This window comes from Carcharodon carcharias, chromosome 13 (genome assembly GCF_017639515.1).
Source record: "Carcharodon carcharias isolate sCarCar2 chromosome 13, sCarCar2.pri, whole genome shotgun sequence".
Classification (NCBI taxonomy): domain Eukaryota; kingdom Metazoa; phylum Chordata; class Chondrichthyes; order Lamniformes; family Lamnidae; genus Carcharodon; species Carcharodon carcharias.
Genome location: NC_054479.1, coordinates 36568295 through 36592803, shown reverse-complemented (window position 1 = coordinate 36592803; position 24509 = coordinate 36568295). Strand labels below are relative to the sequence as shown.

Here is a 24509-nt window from a genome sequence, read left to right as displayed (position 1 = left end):
GAAGGAACGGCGATATAATTCCAAGTCAGGATAGTGTGTGTCTTGAAGGGAAACTTGCAGGTGGTGATGTTCCCATGTGTCTGTTGTCCTTGTCCTCTCAGAGGGTAGAGGTTGTGGAACTAGAAAGTGCAGTTGAAGGAACCTTGATGAGTAGCTGCAGCTGCATCTTGCTCATGGCACCCACTGCTGCCACTGTGCGCGGTGGCGAGGAAGTGAATGCTTAAGATGGTAAATGAGGTGCCAGTGAAGCAAGCTGCTTTATCTTGGGTGGTCTCAAGTGTTCTTGAGTGTTGTTGGATTTGGGCTCATCCAGACCGGTGGAGAATATTCCATCACACACCTGACTTATGTCTTGTAGATGGTGGACAGGCTTTGGGAGCAGGGTGGGGGGTCAAGAGATGAGTTACTCACCACAGAATTTCCAGCCTCTGACGTGCTATTATAGCCATAATATTTATATGGCTGGTCCAATTCAGTTTCTTGCCAATGGTAACCCCCAGAATGTTATTTGTGTGGAATGCAGCGATGGTAATGCCTTTAAATGTCAAGGGGAGACAGTTAGATTCTCTCATGTTGGAGAATGTGTAGCGCAAATGTTACTTGCCACTTGTTAGCCCAAGCCTGAGGAGTTGCAAATAGTGCTGAGCACTGTACTACCATCAGTGAACGTTCCCACTTCTGACCTTATGTTGAAGGGAAGGTCACTGATGAAGCATCTGAAGATGCCTAGGATACTACTGTGAGCAACTCCTGTGGTGATGTCCTGGGGCTGAGTTGATACGTCTCCAGCATCCACTTTCTTTGTCATAGGAAAACCAATGGTGAGTCGGTGACTAAGGATTGGATTTTGTGGTGGGAAATGAAAACAATGGCTTGTTTGTCTTCCCAAAGTTTAGTTAAAGGTAATTTCTGTTCATTGAGTACTGAATGTTGGACAAGCAGTCTGAAAATTCAGAAACAATCAAGGGGTCGAGAGAGGTGTTAATGAGGTAGGGCTGGGTGTCAAAACTGATGATATAGGAGAGATGAGAGGATAAATTCTTCAGGGACATCAGAAGTAATGACATGGGAGGGGGAGGAGAAGCCAATGAAATCCATTTTCTGCTAACTGAGGTGAGGTGTCAATTCATTAAAAGTAAATGGGGTATTAGCTGCATTAAAGTAGCAAACAAGGAAATAGCGCATGAATGCACTAAGGTAACACAACAATCAGTAAATTATAGGTTAACCTGTGAGAGCAGATTATTATGTTGTATCCTTAGTTTAAAGATGCTTTGATTGGTGAGGCCTATTTGGTTTCCCAATGATCTTTCTACCCCATTAACAACATGTATCCTAGTAGGCAGTACATTCCTGCAATTAAATCACAAGTAGTACTGCTGTATCATGAGCTAATAACTGAAATGAAATCACATAGCCTGGATAGATTATATATTAATGTGTTGAGAGCGGTGGGTTTCCCTTGTAAGAACTCGTTCAGTTTTGACTAATTATTTTATTGGTGATATGAATGAAGAGCTCAGTCTGGTCAGATATCTTCATGCTCCATGAACTGATTGGTACTGAACTTTAAAAGCATTTGATCTCAGATAACATGGCATTGGTTCATGTCTGGGTAATAATCCCATGTATTTTGAATTGAGCGAATTTGTGAGCTCACTTAAAATAAATAGCTTTAGGTTAAGATAATGCTTAAAGGAATTTTACACAGACATTTGGCAGTGGACTACCAAAACACTAATATGCAGCCAAAACTTTTTTTCAAAGGCTGCGCAATTAAGATTTTATTTTCTATTTTGCATATTTTAAGCATAAAAGAAAATTAGAGTCTTTTGTTCATATAATAATAGGTATTCTAGCAGTATGACTGATACCGTATCCTACTAAAAGTGGCTGTAATGAAACAGATTTTTAGTCTGATGCCTTTCTTAGGCACATTGAAAAAGCCATTATTGAATTGGAAAGGGTCTCAAAATACTTGAAGTTGAATAGCTGTGGCATCAGTGACTGGTTTGAACAATCCCATTTGTTATCCCTGTGGAATCAAAGCAGAAAACTAGAATAGTTTAAATCATATCAAATACATTGAGATGATTGAGTGAGACTGTCAAACAGAAACATTCCACTTCATAAAAAGGCACTCAAGTCTGTTTGAAATTTAGGTTTCCTATTGGAATAAAAGGAAAAAGTTACATTCCTTCTTGTATATGAATCTTTCTTCTGTCAGTTTACAGCACAGGCCATTTGAATCTTAGCTACAGCTTTATCACCCAAGCGAAAAGGATGTTGTGATCAAGGACACTTCTGTTAGTCAGATTGTGAGATGAAACTTGAAGTTGATTGACAAGTAGCTATGCAAACATACATGGTATTTTCCTATTATACCAGCTAAGCTTTCACAGTGGTACTTAGATAGCGAGAGGGCAGAGGTAATGGGCTGAATTTTATAGGGGGATCGGGGGTTTTGTTCCCCCCACCCCTCATTACAAAAGTTGATTCCAAACCAATTGACTTAAGAAAAGGTCTCCCTGCAGTGATAACCCGTGGCTGACAGTCTTAATGAACAGAGAGTGGGACTTCCTCCCCTCAGTGGGTAAAAGTTTCATGTAGATAGCTGCTGGCAGATCAGATTGGCCGGCAGCTCTTGCAGCCCCTGCAGCGCCAGAACTCAATAGTGGATGCTGCTGGGACTGCAATTAAATCCTGAGGAGAAGAGCAATGGATCCTGAACTCAGGTAAGTCCTGGACTTTTAGAGTGGGAAATGATCAGGCACCCTAGGAGGTGAGGGGGTGGGGGAATGTGTTTTGGAGGCTAGGAAGGGAAGCATAAAGTGGGGTTATCATCTTGGTGGAATGCCCCAATGTGCACAGGTCAGCCCCAAAAGATGCAGCCACCCTTTCTGCTTTTTCACCCCAGATGGTGAAAAAGCGGACTCCCCGCTTTTGCCCGCCTACCCATGTCAACCGCCTTATGGTGGGGCAGCCGATTTCAGCCCCTGCCTGCCTACCAGATTATGGGGACTGGATTGAGGGGGTGGGGAGGGGGAAGATGGTGGGAAATATGTTTGGCACAGGGCTGTAAAATCCAGCTCAATGTGGCTCAGGGGAGAATTGGGGCAGTGATAATTTGGCCAAATAGAGAGGATTGGGAAGAGTGGTATGGCTACAGGAGGGGAACTAAAGTGGTGCTATGACTGTGGAGAGCAGAAGGGTGGTGTGGCTTATTATTTTGTGTCTCATGATTACGTCAAGTCTCTCTGGCAGTCAACATTTGCAGTGTAGAAAGAGTGTACTGGATTTTCCAGGGATGGCAGAGGCAAATGAGTTAAGTGCTAATGGGTGGGTGGTGGCAGGAAAAGGACACCAGCCTCTGCCAGAACGCTGTGCTGGTGAGATTGACTGCACCCTTGGTGGGGACCTCCATTTTCCTTTCACCAGACTCCTGGGCTGCTGGAACTTGCTCCATTTTGCTAGTTTTCAGCTGTCCCATTGCACTTAGCTTTCTCCCTTTTGCTGTTCACTAATCCTCTGAGTGTAATTTTCCCAGTTTAGACCCTGGCCAAATGATGGTATCGGTAGCGGGTCAGGATCCCATTTTTTTTTTTGTTGTCTTCACAGGTTGTGGGTGTTGCTGGCTAAGCCAGCATTTGTTGCCCATCTTTAATTGCCCTAGAGAAGGTGGTGAGCTGGTGCCTTGAACCGCTGCAGTCCATGTGGCATAGTTACACCCACAGTGCTGTTAGGATGGGAAATCCGGGATTTTGACCCAGCAACAGTGAAGGAATGGTGATATATTTGCAAATCAGGATGGTGTATGGCTTGGAGGGGAACTTGCAGGTGGTGGCGTTGCTATGCATCTGCTTTGCCATTTTTTGACCCCCCCTATTAGTAACTAATTTTATGTTTTTTCCTGTGTGTGATTGTTGGATATATTTTTGTACCCCCTGACTGTTCCGTCTTAAACGCTGTTCATCAGCAACATCTTAGGAAGGGCTTATACCTGAAACATTAATGGACTCATGTTTACCTGACAGATGCTGCTTGACCTCCTGACTGTCTCCAGTCTTTTCTGTTTTCTGTTTCAGTAGCTGTAGTGTTTTGCCTTTTGTTCACAGGAATTTGCCCATTATCTAATAGCTGATTTCTCTCACACCTCTCATAAATAGTCAGGAATGTTCTGCATGATGCGTACGATGAAAGTGCAATTTTTTTGTCATTTCCAGCTTCATACCTCTCTCTCTCTTTCCCTTTCCCTGTTGCAGTCTTTATCATATTTCATTTTGATATGCAACTGAAAATATGCCAAAATTACTGCTAGGTCCTCTGACTCTGTTCGGAGATTAAGAATGAAACGAAGCAAGAGAAATCCCATGGAGGATAACATGGACAACCATTTCAAAAGCTCCAGAAGAGCTAGAGAGGGGAGGATGGATAATGTAGCCTGACTGTAGTCACAGATTATCTTGTTTATAAATTTGCATAAAGCTGTTTCAATGCTGTGGCAGGGATTAAAGCATGAGCAGTCTAGCAAGGAATACACATTTTTGTTCTTGCTGTGAGAGCTGCATCAAAGAGATCAATCATCTGTCAAAACTTTGAAACATCCAAACAGATGGCTAAGCTGAAATTCAAGGAAAAGATGAATGCAAAAGGGTCAATTGGCATAGTCAAATCTGAATTTCAATATTGTACAATGCAGAACAGCACTTTATCCAACTAATAATGTACTTTAATGCATCTGAAGACTTTTGCATTTTCACAGTGCTGTTCAGTTTAATGGTCACTTACCAATTCAAAACAAAGCCCTTTAATCAATTATTGTATTAAAAACAGATATAACTTTCATTCAGCATTTTATTATGATTTGTGAAGTTAGCAACACCTTTTGAATTTACCTTTCATATGGTTCCCAACTCCAAACCAGGGTTCTCCTAAGATCCATTAAATCTCTCAGCTGATGTAAACCATGTCGTTATCAAAAGTCAGTACAACTCCATGAAAATTGCAGGATGCCTGAAATGCAAACTTCTGCAATAGAGCTGGCTACATTGGGACAACTGAGTGTGGGGTCAAGACATGACCCCTTATCCCGCACTGATCAAAATTACTGATGATGGGAACAGGGTTGGGGGCGTATGTGGAATTGCTGAATCAGTCTTCACCCTCCAATTTTAAAACCTGCCCAAGGTAGGTCGGCCTTGCGGGATAGGAAAATCCAACCCAAAATGTTTGGTTTTGAGGGAAAAGAAGATGTCACTTTAATGGGGTTGGCAGTGTAGTTTGTCGTTTTGTGTTTGGTGTTTTTTCTGGGTGGTCTGGTAGGGGGAGCATGGCCCAGGTGATCGTGGGAGAACTCCAACTGTAGATTTTTTTGATACCATAACCAACACATGCTCTGATATTAACTATCCAATAAAATTAGATTTTTCATGGCCTTCTCAGACTTCCTCAAAGCTTTTTAATGCCTACAAATAAAGTAAGCACATACTGTAATACAATTGTATATACCATAAATTCTGATATTGTTTTTGAGCATTTGTTTAATGGGGAACACTTTTATGAAAAAGACAATTTAATATGACATTAATTTATTTTTCTGCACCTGCTTTTCGCCTATGAATTACTATTTAAAAAGGTTCCGGCCTCCAATTTTCCATAGTTTATTTTCATTGGAATAATATTATCACCCATGTTAAGATTGCAGGAATTGCTGATATTTTTCAATCAAATGAGCTTTACATTTGCTTATTTGAGTATTTCAATTTCTATGTATCTTTCCTGTCAACTGAGTATCAGATTTCACAAATTAAATAGCACTGAGTGGCATGACTGCCAGGATTGATACCGCATGTGCAGTCATTGATGTACCTCTTGACATTGATTCATGGTAAATGACAAAAGGCTGTCAGTTTTCAGTCCTCTTTCTGTCTCTCAGTAAATTTCAGTCGGCGCTTTGGTCTGTGTTAGGCATATCAATACAGCAAAGAATCTGAAATTTCCAAGGGATTTTTTTTTAAGTTGTTCACAGTTTATATTCACTGTTTTGAGAAAAGGGCTCCATTCTGTCTTAAAATAAGACATAAACTTTCCATTAATTGAAACTGTTTGCCTTAATATTAATTGTTCTTTCGTGCGCTGAGACTGATTCTTAGCAGCAACAAGACAGGTGATGCATTTGAAATTTTACGCAAGTCCCTGGAAGTCTGTAATTAATTCATGATTAATAATTATCAAGCAGAGTCCAGGGTAGCAGCACCTTGAGAGAAAACTTAATAAGGACACACAGTTGATCTGGGTATTGACTGTTTCCATGGCATTGAATTCAACAGATTCAACTTTTTGACTAACCTTAATAGTGGATTAAAGATTAAGTGGTCCTCTCCTGCCCCCTAGCTCAGTGGATAAAAGCATTTTGTAGAATGGCACTGCATAGTGATAGGAATGCACGAGAGGTTCAGTGCCTGGTCTCTGGCCTCAGCTGGAGCAATATTATGGAGCACACAACTAAGTATAATGTGCGGTAAAAGTGGCTTGGTTTATACTTTTGATAGTATCCAATAGCCCTCGAGGGAAATGGAATATTATATACTGAATGAGGACAGCATAATGTTCAATTTGCTTATTCAATTTGTGTCATCAATGTCATATGAGTATTCACACATTCCAGGCTGGTAATTGAAGTATGGCACTTGAATAAGGTACCAGCAAACTACTGCCACTCATGAAACTATACCTGTTCTATTAATTGTTGTGAAGAGGAGTAGGAAGGGGAGAAAAATTAGTTCAGGAAAGGACATTTTATTTTATTGTTTGAAAGTTCAATTTGCATCGCACTTGATCTGCTCTGCAGACGATGTTGCTGTATGAGTCAGATCTGTTCAGGAAGATGGTAAATTAGTTTTTTTCCAGCCAAGGACAGGTGAGATCAAAGTGATGATGAAAATATTCTAACTGAATATTGATACTTCACAATAGTGAGAATAAAATGTTACACAATATACTGATTCTTATATTCTGATAATAGTAGATTACAGAGAGATAAATTTGCAACAATAATCCTTTTGAGTTTAAATTGTTGTTTGTGTGTTTCTGAGGCTTACTTACTGCTTAGAAATAAAGCTGTTTAACAGGTGATTTTTCTGTTTTCAGTACATGAGTTAAAATATGTACTAAAATGCACACAGAGAGGATCAGCCAATGGAGTGAGAGAAACAATAATCATGATGATCAATTGTGAGTTGCGATTAGGAAGCATTTGAACAGATTTGGTTGTATGGAGGAGGCATGAGCAGATGTTAACTGAAGAAAAAGAATGGGCTGTCATGAAAGGCAGCTTCATAGTCCAGATCCTGGGAGCCCTACTGCAACTAGAAAAGGAATACATTTTGAGGAACTACCCGCTGTCCAGAAGCACCTATGCAGCAAGGAGATGGTCACAAAAAGCAATATATAGTCCTTGCACAATAGAATTACTTAAAAGCAGTACTAGGAATAAATAAATGCACCAAAATTGATTTGAACATTGTGTTGCCTACTTAATCATCATTGCTTAAAATAAAACAGATCATCTTGTAAAGCATCAATAAACAGATTGGTAAAACTGAGTATGATAGCGTCCAGGAAGGTAGATTATCTTGGTTAGGTTGGTGATTGGATGAGTTAAGAAAAGATCTAGCTGTGACACTTGTTAATTGGTGATTGGCATGTACCCTCTCTCCCTGTTGCGTTGCTGAAGATAATTCCTCAGTGCTTTTCTGATTTCTCACTCTAGCAGCAGGCAAGTTAACCTGGTCAGGGTGAGATGTCTTTGCAGGATGAAGTTATGAAACATGCAGAATGAGACAGTTATTTGTGAAACCTTGTGAGCTCTGTACTGTAAGGTTTCCACAATTGGTTGACATATCCAAAATGTTATCTTAAGATCCCAATAGCAGATTTGACTGGAAGGTTGGTTGTAGCCTGAGGTTTGTTGTATCTGTACTCTGCTTCTGTCACTGTTTTTCTGCCTGCTGCATGCAAATTGTCTGCCACGTTGTCCTACATTACAACAGTTGCTGCACTTCCAAAGTACTTAATTGGTTCTGAAGCGCATCGAGATGCCTTGAGGTCTTGAAAGGTTCTATATAAATTCAATTTCTTCTTTATGTGATCTGGAGGTATTCCTGAAGGAGATGGCACGGCTGTCACAACTTCCATGTTGAATCTCAGTCTTTTCTGCAGTTCCCAGTTAGCTGTGTGGCTGATCTGTTAAGGTTACACAGCAGCAGGTCCTAAGAATATTCTATGCTCGCCAACTGACACCAGAAGCAGCCCTTTCCCCAAGTTTGTTCTTGTTCTGCTAAATCCAATGTTAGCGTAGTTCCCACAGTGTGCACAAAGCTCTGCTAAAATATATAGTAGTACACATTTAACAGAACACTTCCGACTCTGCAGCAATAGTAACTCAATACTAAGGTAAGCAATGCATCACACATGCAATGTGTTAACCTTGGACGATGTAATATATGCCAAGCTCTATAGCACTCTTCACTGTAATTTTCACTGTGCAATGTACAATGGGTGTTACATAAGGACTACTGGCACTCACTAAATTGCTATTCTGTGATGCTCCACTACCTGCACTGTTACGCCTAATATTATATTTAAAACACAGGGTTTTGCATTTCAAAAGTAATAATTCTGTGCGAAGCACTTTGAGACACTTTGATATGATAAGATGCTACATAAATGCGAGTAGTAGTATTGTGCACCAGTTACATCACACCCACTGCCATCCACAATAATAAGGAACTGAGATTCATTCAGTTGATCTCTCAAGCTCCATAATTAAGTATCTTGTACCTTGTGGATGCCGCGACGCTGAATAAATTTAAGGAGGAGATAGACAGATTTTTAATTAGTAACGGGTTGAAAGGTTATGGGTAGAGGTCAGGATATTGGAGTTGAGGCCGAAATGAGATCAGCCATGATCTTAATGAATGGAGGGGCAGGCTCGAGGGGCTGAATTGCCTACTCCTAGTTCTTATGTTCTTATGTTGTGCACACCTTCCTCTCTGCACTGTGTCAACATTTTGCCATTAAAATCTCCTATTTCTCAGCCAGCTTGATTTTTGTTGGCTAAAATAAGGACTAATCTGACCATAAAAATATTTAACCTTTCAATTTTTTATGTTTCAGTTTAGCTCTTAGTCAAACATTATAGACCCTGAAATTCCTCCACATTGGTGAGGGAGAAGAAAGGAAGGGAAAGAGAGGGGAAAGAAAGGAGGAAAAGTGCTGGAGATGGTGTTGTTGAAAAAGAAAGAAAATAGAGCAAAGGAGCGGGAGAGGAATAGGAGTTCATGCAGAGAGGAGGAAGGGAAGAGAGCAGGGTGTAAAGAAAAGAGGGGAAGACGGAAAGTGAGACTGCGATGAGAAGCAACGGGCAGAAAGGGAGAGACGATGAATAGAGGATACTGGGTGGTGCAGAGGAGAGGGAGAAAAGGGGAGGATAGGGAGGGTGGTAGGAGTGGCAAGCAGGCAGAAGGAGCAGGGAGACGGAGGAGATGAGAAGGGGTGGAAAGTAGAGTAAGAATCCATACCCAAAACAGCTGCCATTTAACACCCTAAAGTCTGCAACACAGGTTTTGTTCTGAATGAACCACATCCCTTGCAACTTCCAATATTTCTGTACGCAGAGAGGTGAAAAGCATGTTAGAGCGGTCCAGTGGTGACTCTTGCCCCCTCACACCCTCCCAATCACCACCCTTCACACTGCCACCCCCCCCCCCCCCCCCCCCCCCCCCCTACCCCCCCCCCACCGCCCACCGCCACCACCGGCATCCACTGTTGTTTTGCTTCAGGGGCGTTCCTGATCTCCAAGTATTGCCCCTGTGTGCCCCCCCTGCACCAATCCCAATTAATCAACACTCATTGTGCCATGAGAGAGATCAACCCAGGATATATGTAGAGGGGTTGGCTATGTCATGCCTTCTTAAGAATATCTTCTTTAACAATGGCCAAAAAGGAATTAAGTTTCTAGTTTCTCTTAATCACCCTTGATTATTTTTACATTTCTAACTGAATCTCAAAATGCAGCAGCTCATGCAAACAACAAATTCAATCACTATTCCAATAATCCAAGATTGCCCTGGAGTCTCCAGGAATGAAAATGAATATTTTCTGGGACACTTTTGTTTTTATGTTTAAAATTGGACATGTGGTAGGAATATGCTGTTCAACCGAAGGTCAAGAATCATCCAATCAGGTACTGAAGAGTCTATTCATTTGCCAATTAGTGTAGGAAGGCGGTGCCTCCTGAGGATGTCGGGCGACCAATAGCAAAAGTGGCACTTGCTTAGCAATAACCTGTTCACTGACACCCAGTTTGAGTTCTGCCAGGGCCACTCAGCTCCTGACCTCAGTATAGCCTTGGTTTAAACATGGACAATAGAGCTGAACTCCTGATATGAGGTGAGAGTGATTGCCCTTGATATCAAGGCAGCATTTGACTGAGCGTAGCACCAAGGAGCCCTAGCACAACTGGAGTCCATGGAAATCAGGGGCTAAACTCTCCACTGGTTGGAGTCATACCTAGCACAAAGGAAGATGGTTGTGGTTGATGAAGATTAGTCATCTCAGCTCCAGGCCATCACTGCAGGAGTTCCTCAGGGTAGTGCCCCTGGCCCAACCATCTTCAGCTGATTCATCAATGATCTTCCTTCCATCATAAGGTCAGAGTGGGGATGTTCGCTGATGATCGCGCAATGTTCAGCACCATTTGTGACTCCTCAGATACTGAAGCCGTCCATGTCCAAATGCAGCAAGACCTGGACAATATCCAGGCTTGGGCTGACTAGTGGCAAGTAACATTCACACCACACAAGTGCCAGGCAATGACCATCTCCAACAAGAGAGAATCTAACCATCACCCCTTGATGCTCAATGGCATTACCATCACTGAATCCTCCACTATCAACATCCTCAGAGTTACCATTGACCAGAAACTGAACTGGACCAGGCATTTAAATACTATGGCTACAAGAGCAGTCATAGGCTAGGAATCCTGCGACGAGTAACTCACCTCCTGACTCCCCAAAGCCTGTCCGCCACCTGCAAGGTACAAGTCAAGAGTGTGATGGAATACTCCCCACTTGCATGGATGAGTGCAGCTCCCACAACACTCAAGAAGCTTGACACTATCCAGGACAAAGCAGCCCGCTTGATTGGCAACACATCCACAAACATTCACCCCCTCCACCACCGACACACAGTAGCAACAGTGTGCACCATCTACAAGGTGCACTGCAGGAATTCACCAAGGCTCCTTAGACAGCACCTTCCAAACCCATGACCACTACCATCTGAAGGACAAGGACAGCAGACAGATGGGAACACCGCCACCTGGAAGTTCCCCTTCAAGTCACTCACAATCCTGACTTGGAAATATATCACCGATCCTTCACTGTTGCTGGGTCAAAATCCTGGAACTCCCTTGCTAACAGCACTATGGATGTACCTACACCACATGGACTGCAACAGTTCAAGAAGGCAGCTCATCACCATCTTCTCAATGGCAATTTAGGGATGGGCAATAAATGCTGACCCAGCCAGCGATGCCCAAATCCCGAGAATGAATTAAAAAAGCTTAGTTTGAACAGATACTATTCAATATACTATATACTGATCATTTTTCAAAGAAAGTCCCAATGCTCATCTTAAGTATATCTGATACTCTTGTTTGTAAATGCATTTGCTTCTAACAGCTGCTGTTTAATCTCAGCCTTAATTTCCATCAGCATACTCTCCCATCTTTAACAGCTATGTAGATCACCCTGTGTTTGCTGTGAATGTTTTAAGGATTTGAATACTGTACACAAAGACACAAATGGATTAGAAAGAACTAAAAATCAGATCACCTGAGTCCAAAGTTGAAAGTAAGGGTGGCAGGGTGGATGGAGATGGGTGTCATCCAGTTACCACAAGCTCTGATACACACTGCAGACAGTGCGAGATTGCACATCCCTCCAGTGTTTATCAAAAATTGGGCCCATATCCCTCTCCTCATTACATTGTTTGGGGTGAGGCAGACAACTCAACAACTACTGCAGAAAATGAAGATTAAAAACCTGCAGAAATGCAACTGCAGAAATACAACTGCAGAAAACACCTCCCTGCAAATAAAGAGTTAGTGCTTAAAATGCAACTCATTTTGCTCTGGTCAACCCCAACATTTTATCTCAAAGGGAAACTTTTTGAAATGGAATGGAAAATATCATTGTGTATGCACAGAAGGAATTTTTGTATGCGTCCTACCAGCTTGTAAAGCTGGTCATATCTTAAACATGAAATGGTTTGATATGATCCAAACAGCCAATAAAGTAGGTCAGAAAAAAATTGGTGGAATTCAAAATAATGAAGTTCCCACGCATGCATCCAAGAATGCTGAGGGAAGTCAGTGGAGGAATAGACAAATAGACACAATCTTTCACCTGGATTTCAAGTCCCGTCACACCCTCTTTGGAATGTGGAACCATGATTGGGGTGCCTACAGCAGTTCTATTTCAAACAAATCCTCGTGAATATTTGCACTGAGAGCAGGAATCCAATGGGGATAATTGTGACTGAGTGATAGTGTAAAAGGGGAAATAGTGATTCTGCTGCCCATTATAAATCTCACCTGGTTTTCCTTTCCATTAACTTCATCATCAAGTTCTCCTATCCATTGTTTAAAATGCATTCATTATTCAGACTGCACAATGTCATTTTCAAGCTGAAACGGCATAGACATATCACAATCATTGAAAAGGTTGTTGAAACAATGTTTTGTTGTTACACAGTTTAACACCATGCTAACAGCGGTTTAAATTTCCCAAGAATAGGAAGAGGAAGTGAGGAAGTTAAAGACAGGCAGAGCATTCGAATTCAATCTCAGTCCCACAATTTTAAATTTTGAGCTCACACTCTAAGGAGTGAATCCTTTGATGCTGAACTGTGCAAATACACTCCAGAAGAGTATAAATAGAATTGGCTCCCAAAAGGTTTCATCTGACCTCTGAAATTGTCCGGTTGGACTCTTGAGATTTGAATCCAGGATTTCAAACAAGCTCAGTTTAGTAAGGCTTAATTCGCCTCAGGAGAAAACCATTGTTTTTCTATTTACTAATTATTTTATTAAAAAATGCTAACCAACAATGAATTTAAATAGTTTGTGCTGTGAATACTATCAGTCTTGCCAATTTTAAATACTGAAAGGCACATAATCATTTCTCATAATGAAAATGAGACAACTTTTTTACTTTTAATGAAGAAACAGATGGCTCCCAAAATGGCTGTCAGAAAGTGTCCCTATTTCTATAGCTTAAACTTGCTGAAATTTCCAGAATAGATTTTGATGCTTAATGTAATCATGTCGTCCACAAATTGTACATGAGGACTCTCCATCTTTGTAAACCTGAGGGATATCATTAATTCACAGCTTGAAGAGCAAGGGACTCTGCATCAATCCTTAGGGGATCCGACCCTCTGCCTGTCTTGGATTTGATAGATGAAGCTAATTGAATTTAAGAAGTTAAGTCTGTCTGGAACCAACCACAAAAATCATACATTTTAAAAAGTTTGTTTCATCCTTTTCTTAACTACAACAGATCTCTGTAGAATAGTGATCAAAGTCCTTTTCTCCGTGCACTAGGCTTTTCGCCTGCTCTATGATTTGCACAGTGGTATATTTTATTTTTCCCAGTTTATTTTTTAAATGTGGGACACAGTTGCAATGATATAACCAGGTGGTATCCATGGGCAAGATTTTCAGCCCATATGGGGGAGTGAGCACCGAGGCAGGCAGGTGCAAAGATTCATGTTGCTGGCTGGCATGCAGTTTGCTGGCACTGTCCCATGCCCGGGCCATGCGAGTAGCCAGTTAGGGTAAGTAAATGGCCACTTAAGGCAAATTAATAGAGGAGACTGACTAGAATTTTCCAGTTGGCCTGTAGCCCGCACTCGCCCAGCTGCCTGGAGGCAGCCTCTCACCGGCAGACCTGACAGCTAGTACCCTGGGCAGGCTGAATTTGAGGCCCTCTGCACCTGCCTGGCCATAGCTTTGGCAGCAAGTTGTCCTGTAGAGGGGGTCACATGGGTGGCCCGGCTACTGGTTCCATTTTTAAATGTAACAGTTTAAAATGTTGGAGAGAGGGCGTTTTTTCTTTTATTCTGTCTTCATCTCCTTCGAAGCTTGTTCCTCTGCCATCCTTAATAGGACAATGAGCCCACCCTCTAGTCACCAATTGGCCAATTTTGGGGTAAGATCACTGCCAGGTGACTGTTTCCCACACAGTGTGAGGTTTTGACCCCATTTCATTAGGCCCCTGACCCCAAGGGCAAAATGCTACTCCATAGTTTTGTATTTTTTCCCCAATTATTTTTCTCTCACCCTATTTTTCATGATGCCATTCTATTGCTAAAAGAGAGGTCCTGGTTCACGTCTTTTGTTAGCACCATTGTTGCTGGAAGGCAGAGGTGGCCTGAATAAACAAACCACTTCAATTTCACTGAACGCTGCACCCCAAGCAGCAGCCAGATACATTTCTAAAGAGAGCTCGTCCTTGCAGCACTACATTTCTGCAGTTGCCGCTTTTCACCATGAGAACCTCTCACCACCCCACCCCGCTGGGCTACCACTGGCAAGGCAAGCAACCTGGAATTCATTGCCGCAAAAGGGAGAACTGCCTGTGGAGGTTCAACTGGCACCAGCAACTCACCCAGATTATTTAGCTGAGGCCCAATTTTGGTCCAATCTTGGACCTCCAGGTCTGTGTGATCACTGTCCTTCATGCATGAAAATGCATATCAAGGAATTTGTACCCCACACATTGGGTTGACTAAAATCAGGCAACCATTGATGATTTTTATTTTCAATTTTTTCCAGGAAAGGGAGCAATATTCCACTATAACTTGAATTACAACTTTCTTGGCTTTGTACACCATTTTGCATTGAGCATTATCTCACACTGGCTACTTTCTGAAGAAACAATGACGAATATGTTTTACTTCATATTGAAACATCCTTTCCTCCAATGGCTTCATGGGCACTAGTATTTTTGCAAGCAAGCAGGCAAATTTTGTAGTACAATTTAATCAGAAGCATCCAAGCTCTATTCATACATGAGTTAGAAATTGATTTGGCATCAGAGTGAATTGGGAGTGTGTGATTAGCTCCTTTATTAACAGTTGCTTCCATTATTACAAGCACATTAATTGACCAAAATTACATTTTCACCAACCATGGGTCTTAAGTATTTCATGGAACCTTGGAATCATGGAATGGTTACAGCACAGAAGGGCGCCTTTAGGCCCTGTTGTGTCCATGCCGGCAAGAACAATTCAAATCTATCATAGAATCACAGAATTGTTACAATGTAGAAGGAGGCCATTTGGCCCATCATGTCTGCACCAGCTCTTTGAGCATTTTAACTTAGTGCCATTCTCCTGCCTTTCCCCATAACCCTGCAGATGTTTCTATTTAAATAATCATCCAATGCCCTCTTGAATGCCTCAATTGAACCTGCCTTCCTCACACTTCCAGGCAGTGCATTCCAAGCTCTAACTACTCCCTGTGTGGAAAAGTTTTATTTCACCTCACATTTGCTTCTTTTGGAAAACACTTTAAAACTATGCCTTCTGGTTCTTGACCTGTTTACAAGTGGGAACAGTTTCTCCCAACCTACTCTGTCCAGATCTCTCATTATTTTGAAAACTTCCATCAAGTCTTCTCTTAGCCTCCTTCCCTCCAAGGAAAACTGTCCCAACTTCTCCAATCTTTCCTTATAACTAAAGTGTCGCATCCTTGGAACCGTTCTTGTAAACCTCTTTGGCACGCTCTCCAATGCGTTCACATTCTTCCTATAGTGTGGCACCCAGAACTATACACAATATTCCAGCTAAGGTCTAACCAGTGTCTTTTATAAGTTCATCATAACCTCCCTGCTCTTGTACTCTATGCCCTATTAATGAAGACTAGAATACTGTATGCTTTAGTAACAGCTCTGTCTACCTGTCCTGCCACCTTTAATGACTTATGTCCCATTCCCATGCCCTTATCCTGCATTTTTCTCTTCAGCTGATTATCCAATTCTCTTTTGAAGACCACAATTTAATCTGCCACCACCACATTCTCAAGCAGTGCATTCTAGATCCTAACCACTCACAGTGTAAAAAAGATTTCCTCATGTTGCTGTTGTTTTTTTTCCAGATCACCTTAAGTCTATATCCTCTGGTTCTTGATCTTCCCAGTTTCTCCTTATCTGGTCTTTCCAGACCCCTCATGATTTTGAACACCTCCAGCAAATCTTCTCTCAAGCTTCTCTAAGGAGAACAACCCCAGCTTCTCCAGTCTATCCATGTAAGCAAGGTCCTTCATCCTTGTTGTAAATATTTTTTGCACCCTCTCTAAAGTCTTCACATCTTTCTTAAAGTGTGGTGCCCAGAATTGGACACAATATGCCAGTTGCGGCTGAGCCAGTATTTTAGATAGGTTCATCATAATTTCCTTGTTTTACTACTCAATGCCTTTGTTTATTAAAGCCCAGGGTCCAGTAAGCCTTTATAATCACTTTCTCAGCCTGCCTTGCTATCTTCAATGATCTGTCCAGATCTCTCTATTATGGCACCCCCTTTTTAGAATTTTATCATCAATTTTTATTGCCTCTCCTCATTCTTATTCCATGGGTTTTAACTTTGCTGGCAAACCTGTTATGTGGCACTTTAATAATTGCCTTTTGGAAGCCCAGATACATGACTACTCTTACTCAGACAGAGTCAACATGGTTTTGTAAAAGGCAAATCATGTTTAACCAATTTATTGGATTTCTTTGAAGGAGATACATGTGCTGTGGATAAATAGGAACCGGTGGATATACTGTAAAGAGTACATTGTTCCTGAGTGGAATTGCTGTGAGTTTGGTGAGAAGGGAGTTCGGTGAGGAGGGGAGGGAGGTGCTCTTTCCCTTTTCTTTCTTTATCTTTCTCAGCCTGTAGGAGACCAGGAGTTGAAAAGCTGCACGAGAGGGCTAAGTTTTGAAAACATCCAAGAGTGACACCATAGGAGGGACACAAGTACATCGATTGTTGAGAAACTGCTGCTAGGGAGGGACTTTAAGTAGCTTAACGCATTCTTCGTAAAAGAAGGAACTATTTAGATTTCATTGATAAACACGAGCAAGAAGGAAGTAAAGTTGTCAAGGCCAGGTAAAATAAAGTAGTATAAGTAAGCCAAAGTAAAATAAAGTTAACAGAAGGGAAGTAAATTTAAGCAATGGCAGGATAACTTGATTGTGTGGAATGCATGCTCTGTAATATGTGAGAAGTTATGGACGCTACCGGTGTCCTAGACAACTGCATATGCAGGAAGTGTCACCAGCTGCAGAACCTTGAGCTCTATGTTTCAGAGCTTGAGCGGCAGCTGGAGTCACTCTGGCACATCCGAAGGCTGAGAGCTGCGTGGATAGCACGTCCAGCGAGGCGGTCACGCTGCAGCTTAGCAACCTGAAGGCAGAAAGGGAATGGATGACCGCCAGGCAGTCCAAGAGAACTAGGAAGGTAGTGCAGGAGTCCCCTAGGGTCCTGCTCGTCAATCGGTTTTCTGTTTTGCTTACTGGTAAGGGCATTGATTCCTCGGAGGAGTGCAGCCAGTGCTAGATTTGTGGCACTACAGGCAGCTCTGCTGTACAGAAAGGGAGGAAGAAGAGGGGAAGAGCAGTATTGATAGGGGATTCATTAGTTAGGGGAACAGACAGGCGTTTCTATGGCCATGTACATGACTCCAGGATGGTATGTTGCCTCCCTGGTGCCAGAGTCAGGGATGTTATGGAGTGGCTGCAGGACATTCTTCTGAGGGAGGGTGAACAGCCAGAGGTCATGGTCCATGTTGGTACCAATGAATTGGGTGGGAAAGGGGGTGAGGTCTTGAAAGCAGGTTTCAGGGAGCTAGGAAAGAGATTGAAAAGCAGGGCTTCTAAAGCAGTAATCTCAGGATTACTCCCAGTCCCACATGCAAGTGAGTCTACAAATAGGAGAATATAGCAATTGAACATGTGGCTGGAAAGCTGGTGTAGGAAGGAGGGCATCAGATTTCTGAGGCATTGAGACAAATCCTGGGGAAGGTGGGACCTGTACAAGCTGGGAAGTCTACACCTGAACAGGACTGGGACATATATCCTCGCAGGGAGATTTGCTAGTGCTGTTGTGGAAGTGCGGGAGGTGGGTTTAAACTAGATTGGCAGGGGGCTGGGAACCTGAGGGCAAATTCAGAGCAGGGAACTGGAGATGAAAAATTAGTGAGTGACTCTGAAAGACAGTTGCAGTGCAGGTTAAGAAGTGTACAGCACAGGAATTTAGCAGCATTAAAAGGTGTATTTTTAATTGCAAGGAGTATAACAAATAAAGCCAACACAGACATATGGCAGCATGATATCATCGCTATAATGGAAACTTGGCTTAAAGAATGGCAACAATATCAGCTCAACGTCTCTGTATAGAGTTTTTAGGCAGAATAGAGAGGGGGATAAAAATGGTGGGGGTGTACATTATTGGTTAAAGAAACAATTACAGCTGTGAGAAGGGATGATATACTACATGCCGTACTAGTCTGAGAACGCCTGATCTCGGAAGCTAAGCAGACTCAGGCCTGGTTAGTACTTGGATGGGAGACCGCCTGGGAATACCAGGTGCAGTAGGCTTAGGTGCTCGCCTTGGCAGCACAGAAATTAAAATTGGAAAGATACAGAGAAGATTAGCATGGCCCCTGCGCAAGGATGACACACAAATTCGTGAAGCGTTCCATATTTTAGACTTACAAAACATTTCACCTTTAAAAAAATAGCTTGGCCTAAATAGCCAAGTGGTTATGGTACTGGGTTTGTAACCCCAAGATCAAGAGTTCAAATCTCACAATGGCAAACTATGAAACAATGTAACTTCATCTGAAACAGATGGAAATGGGTTTGTACTTGAAAGAGTTACATGAAGCACCAAATGAGACCATTTGGGTTGAGCTCAGAAACAAAAAAGGGGCAGCCACACTGCTAGGAGTGTACAATAGACCCTCAAATTGTGGAAGGAAGTTAGAAGAACAAATATGTAGGCAAACTTCTGAGTGCAAAAATATAGTGCAGTAGTAGTTGGGGAGTTCAATTACCCTGTGAAGGACACAAGATTCTTGAACTGTATTCAAGAGAACTTTTTCAACCAGCACGTAACAAGCTTGATGAGAAGGAGCCCAATTCTAGATTTGGTCTTAGGAAATGAAGCTGGGCAAGTGGATGAAGTAGCATTGGAGGACCACTTTGGAAATAATGACCATGATACAGTTAGATTTAGCATCATTATGGAAAAGGGCAAAGTTAGAACAGGAGTGAAAGTTCTAAATTGGGGAAAGACAAATTTTACTAAGCTGAGCGATGAACTGGCGAAAGTGGATTGGATACAGCTACTAGACGGGAAAATAATGTCAAATCAGTGGGGAGGCACTCAAAAGCAAGATTCTACTGGTGTAGTGTAGACGTGCTTCCCACAAAGAAAAAGGGTGGGACTGCAAAATCTAGAGCCTCCTGATTACCCATAAGCATACAGGATTAGATAAAGCAGAAAAAGATCAGCCATGATCTCATTGCATGGCAGAGCAGACTCGATAGGCCGAATGGCCTGCTTCTGCTCCTATGTCCTATGGTCTTATTTATGGTCTTACGACAGTCACAAAAAGTTTAATACTGCAAAAAGCCTAGAGGAGTTTAGAAAGTACAGGGGTGATTTTAAAAAGAAATTAGGAAAACAAGGAGAGAATATGAAAAAATATTGGCAGGTAAAATCAAAGAAAACCCAAAGATGTTTTACCAGCACATTAAGAGCAAACAGATAACGAAGGAAAGGGTAAGGTCTTATCAGGGATGTACATGTGGGTTGATGCTGAAGATATGGGCAGAGTTCTCAATGAGTACATTGTCTTCACTAAGGAGAGGGATGATGCAGACATTCTAGTTAAAGAGGAAGAGTGCAAAATATTAGATACAATAAGCATAATGAGAGAGGAAGTACTGAAGGGACTGGCATCCTTGAAGGTAGATAAATCACCAGGGCCAGATGGATTGTATCCTAGGTTGTTAAAGGAAGCCAGGGAGGAAATAACAGATGTTCTGAGGATCATTTTCCAATTCTCGCTAGAAACAGGCGAGGTACCAGAGGTTTGGAGGTCTGCGAATGTTGTACCAATATTTAAAAAGGGTGCGCAGGATAGGCCAGAAAATTATAGGCTGGTCAGTCTGACTTCGGTGGTGGGCAAAATATTGGAATTAATTCTGAAAGACGGGATAAACTGTCACTTGGAAAGGCATGGGTTGATCAGGGATAGCTAGCAGGATTTTGTTAGGGGAAGATCGTGTCCTTTTAACTTAATAGGATTTTTTGAGGAAGTAACAAGGAAGATTGATGAGCATAGTACTGTAGGTGTTGCCAACATGGATTTTAGTAAGGCATTTAACAAGGTCCCACATGACAGACTGGTCAGAAAAGTGAGATCCCATGGGATACAGGGGAAGGTGGCGAGTTGGATCCAAGGTTGGCTCAGTGACAGGACATAAAGGGTCATGGTCGATGGATATTTTCGCAAATGGAAAGCGGTTTCCAGTGGCATTCCGCAGGGCTCAGTGTTGGAGCCCTTGCTGTTTGTCATATAAATTATTTAGATTTAAATGCGGGAGGCATGATTGGGAAGTTTGCAGATGACACAAAAATTGGCTGTGTAGTTGATAGTGAAGAGATAGCTGTTGTCTCCTGAATTATATCAATGGTTTGGTTGAATGGGAGGAAAAGTGGCAAATGGTATTCTATCCAGAGAAGTGTGAGGTAATGCATTTGGGGAGGGCAAACAAAGCAATGGAATACTCAATAAATGGGAGGGTATTGAGAGGGGTTGAGGAAGTGAGAGGCCTTGGAGTGCCTGTCCACAGGTCCCTGAAGATGGCAGGACAGGTGGATAAGATGGTAAAGAACGCATATGGAATGCTTTCTTTTACTGGGTGAGGTATTGAATACAAAGCAGGGATGTAATACTGGAACTGTATGAAACACTGGTTGGGACACAGCTGGAATTTTGTGCACAGTTCTGGTCACCACATTACAGGAAGGACATAATTGCTCTGGAGCGAGTACTGTGGAGATTTACAAGAATGTTGCCAGGGCGTGAAAATTGCAGCTATGAAGAAAGATTGGATAAGCTAGGGTTGTTTTCCTTAGGAGGCTGAGGGATGACATAATTGAGGTGTAACAAAATTATGTGGGGCATAGATAGGGTAGACAGGAAAGACCTTTTTCCTCTAGTTGCGGGGTCAGTTACCTGGGCATAGATTTAACGCAATTGGCAGAAGGATTAGAGGAGACATGAGGGTAAACATTTTCACCCAGAGGGTGGCGGACATCTGGAATTCACTGTCTAAATTGGTGCTGAGGCTGAAACACTCATCTTATTCAAACGTACCTGTATATGCTGCTGAAGTATGGACCAGGTGCTGGAAAGTGGGATTAAAAATGAGTGGCTAGCTTCTTTCTTTTTTTATGGCTGGCACAGACACAGTGGGCTGAATGGCCTCTTTGTGTGCCGTAACTTTCTTATGGTTCTATGGTTCTGTTATACTTAGATATCTAGAAGGCATTTGATAAGGTGCCACATCAAGGTTACTACGGAAAATAAAAGTTTGTGGTGTAGGGGGTAACATATTGGCATGGATAGGAGATTGGCTAGCTAACAGCAGACAGAGTAGGCATAAATGGGTCATTTTCTGGTTGGCAGGATGTAATGAGTAATGTGCCATAGGGATCTGTGTTGGAGACTCAACTTTTTACAATATATATGAATGACTTGGATTAAGGGACCAAAGGTTCGGGTGCTAAATTTGCTGATGACACAAAGATAGGAAGGAAAGTAAGCTGTGAAAAGGACAGAAGGAGGCAACAACAGGGCATAGATATATTAAGTGAGTGGGCAAATGTAGTATAATGTGGGCAAATGTGAAATCATCCATTTTGGCAGGAAGAATAAAAAAGAAGCTTATTATCTATGAATGGTGAGAGATTGCAGAGCTCGGAGATTCAGAAGCATCTGGGTGTCCCAGTGCATGAATCACAAAAGGTTATTTTGTAAATATAGCAAGTAATGAGGAAAGTTAATAGAATGTTATTGTTTATTGCGAGAGGAATTGAACACAAAAGTTGAGAGTTTATGCTTTAGTTGTACAGGCACTGGTGAGACCACATCTGGAGTACTGTGTACAATACTGGTCTCCTTATTTAAGGAAAGATATAAATGCCAGGAATGGATAGGTTGTCTTATGAAGAAAGGTTGGACAGGCTAGGCTTACCTCTGCTGAAGTTTAGAAGAGTAGGGGCAACTTGATTGAAACCTTTAAGATCCCGAGGGGTCTTGACAAGGTGGATGTGGAGAGGATGATCCTTCTTGTGGGAGAACCTGGAACTATGGGCCACTGTTTAGACGTAAGGGGTCGCTCATTTAAGACAGGGATGAGGAGAAACCTTTTCTCTCAAAAGATCATGAGGCTTTGGAACTCTCTTCCTCAAAAAACAATGGAAGCAGAGGCTTTGAATATTTTTAACATAGAACTAGATAGATTCATGATAAGCAAGGGGGGTGAAAAGTTACTGGGGTAGGTGGGAATGTGGGGTTGAGATTACAATCAGATCAGACATGGTCTTATTGAATGTGGAGCATGCTCGAGGTGCTGAGTGGCCTATTCTTGTTCCCAATTCTTATGTTCATATGTTCGTACATCAAGCACATTATTCTCATCAACTCTCTTGGAGTTTTTTGATGAGGTAACAATCAAGTTTGTTAACACAATTTGCCTTTAACAAATCCATGCTGGCTTTCCTTAATTTAATGAAACTCATCCAAGTGACTGTAAACTTTGTCCCAGATTATCATTTCTAAAAGCTTTCCCACCACTGAGGTTAAACTGATTGGATGTAGTAACTGGGTTTATCCTGATAACTCTTTTTGAATAAAGGTGTATTATTTTCAGTTCTCCCGTCCTCTGGTGCCACATTTCTTTTAAGGAGGTTTGGAAGATTGTGGTCAGTGCCTTCACAATTTCCACCTTTATTTCCCTCTATCTTGGATGTACCTGATCCTTCTGACTTGTCAAATTTAAGTTCAGCCAGGCTTTCTGATATCTCTTTTTTTAAATCAGTTTTTAGCCCATCCAGTATCTCAACTGCCTCCTCTTGCATCATGATTTTGGCAGTGTCGTCTTCCTTGGTCAAGACAGATGCAAGGTGCTCATTTAGTACCTCAGCCATGAGGTACTTAAGAAGCTCAACACCTTTCAGGACAATAGTAGCCTAGATGATCAGCACCCCATCTACAACCTTGAACAGCCACTCTCTCCACCAATGATGCACAGTGGTAGCAGTGTGTACCACTACAGGGTGCACTAAGGCTATAGTTGTGGCCGATTGGTTAAGATGATGGAGTTGAAATCTACTGGGGTCTCCCTGTGCAGGTTCGAATCCTGATGACTACGCTCCTGATCTATGGGCACCCAATGTGGAGTGGGGTGGGGAGGGAGGAGGACCTCCTCGTGAACCTGCTCCTGGGCCTGGCCAAGTTGGCCATTAGCAGGTCCAGACAGCGGGTAATCGAGGGGGTGCTCCGGCCCAACTGTCTGCCCCTCTTCTGCAGCCACGTTTGCGGCTGGGTGTCCCTGGAGATAGAGCACGCTGTATCCGTTGGCACCGTCGAGGTCTTCCATGTCGGTGGGGACTGGGGTGATTTATTGACCGCTTTAATCACATTTTGATTTAATGTTCGTAAGTTTCCTTTAAATTTTGTCTTTGTTTTTGCAGTTTCCCTTTAAGGGGCTGCCTTTTACTTTATCCCTGATTTTGTTAACCTAGTTTACTTATTTGTAACCAAAAGAGTTGCAAGGTGCACTACAGCAACTCACTAAGGCTCCTTTGACAGCAACTTTCAAACTTGCAACTTCCACCACCTAGAAGGACAAGGGCAGAAGATGCATGGAAACATCACCAGCTGCAATTTCGCCTCCAATCCACACACCATCCTAACTTGGAAATATATCACGGTTCCTTTACTGTCACTGGGCCAAAATCCTGGAATTTCCTTCCCAACAGCACTATTAGTCTACCTACATCATGTGGACTGCAGCAGTTCAAGAAGGTGGCTGAGCACCATGTCCTCAGGGGCAATTAAGGATGGGCAATAAATGCTGGCCTTACCAGTCATGTTTACATCCTGTGAAAGAATTTTAAAAATGACCTCTGCTCATGTGAATGGTCCCTTTAAGGTCCCTAATCAGCCCCACCCCCTTACTACTCTTTTACTATTTATTTGTCTAAAGAAAATATTAGGATTCTCTTTTATGTTATTCTTACATTCTTTCTTGTTGCATAATGTTCTCCAGGAACGTCATTAGGAATCTTATCATCTCTTCTTCACTATGTGTATTGAG

General features: G+C 42.2%; 1 protein-coding gene, 1 non-coding gene and 1 pseudogene across 2 annotated transcripts in view; all 3 read left to right on the top strand.

Moving 5' to 3' along the window:
• LOC121286208 (transmembrane protein 132C-like) overlaps positions 1–24509 on the top strand; it is a 1095675-nt gene that overhangs the window by 648872 nt on the left and 422294 nt on the right. The window lies entirely within an intron of this gene.
• Positions 18601–18710, top strand: LOC121286518 (annotated as a pseudogene).
• LOC121286555 lies at positions 18714–18820 on the top strand. Its single transcript, XR_005944981.1, has one exon. It is a non-coding gene; the product is annotated as a U6 spliceosomal RNA (small nuclear RNA).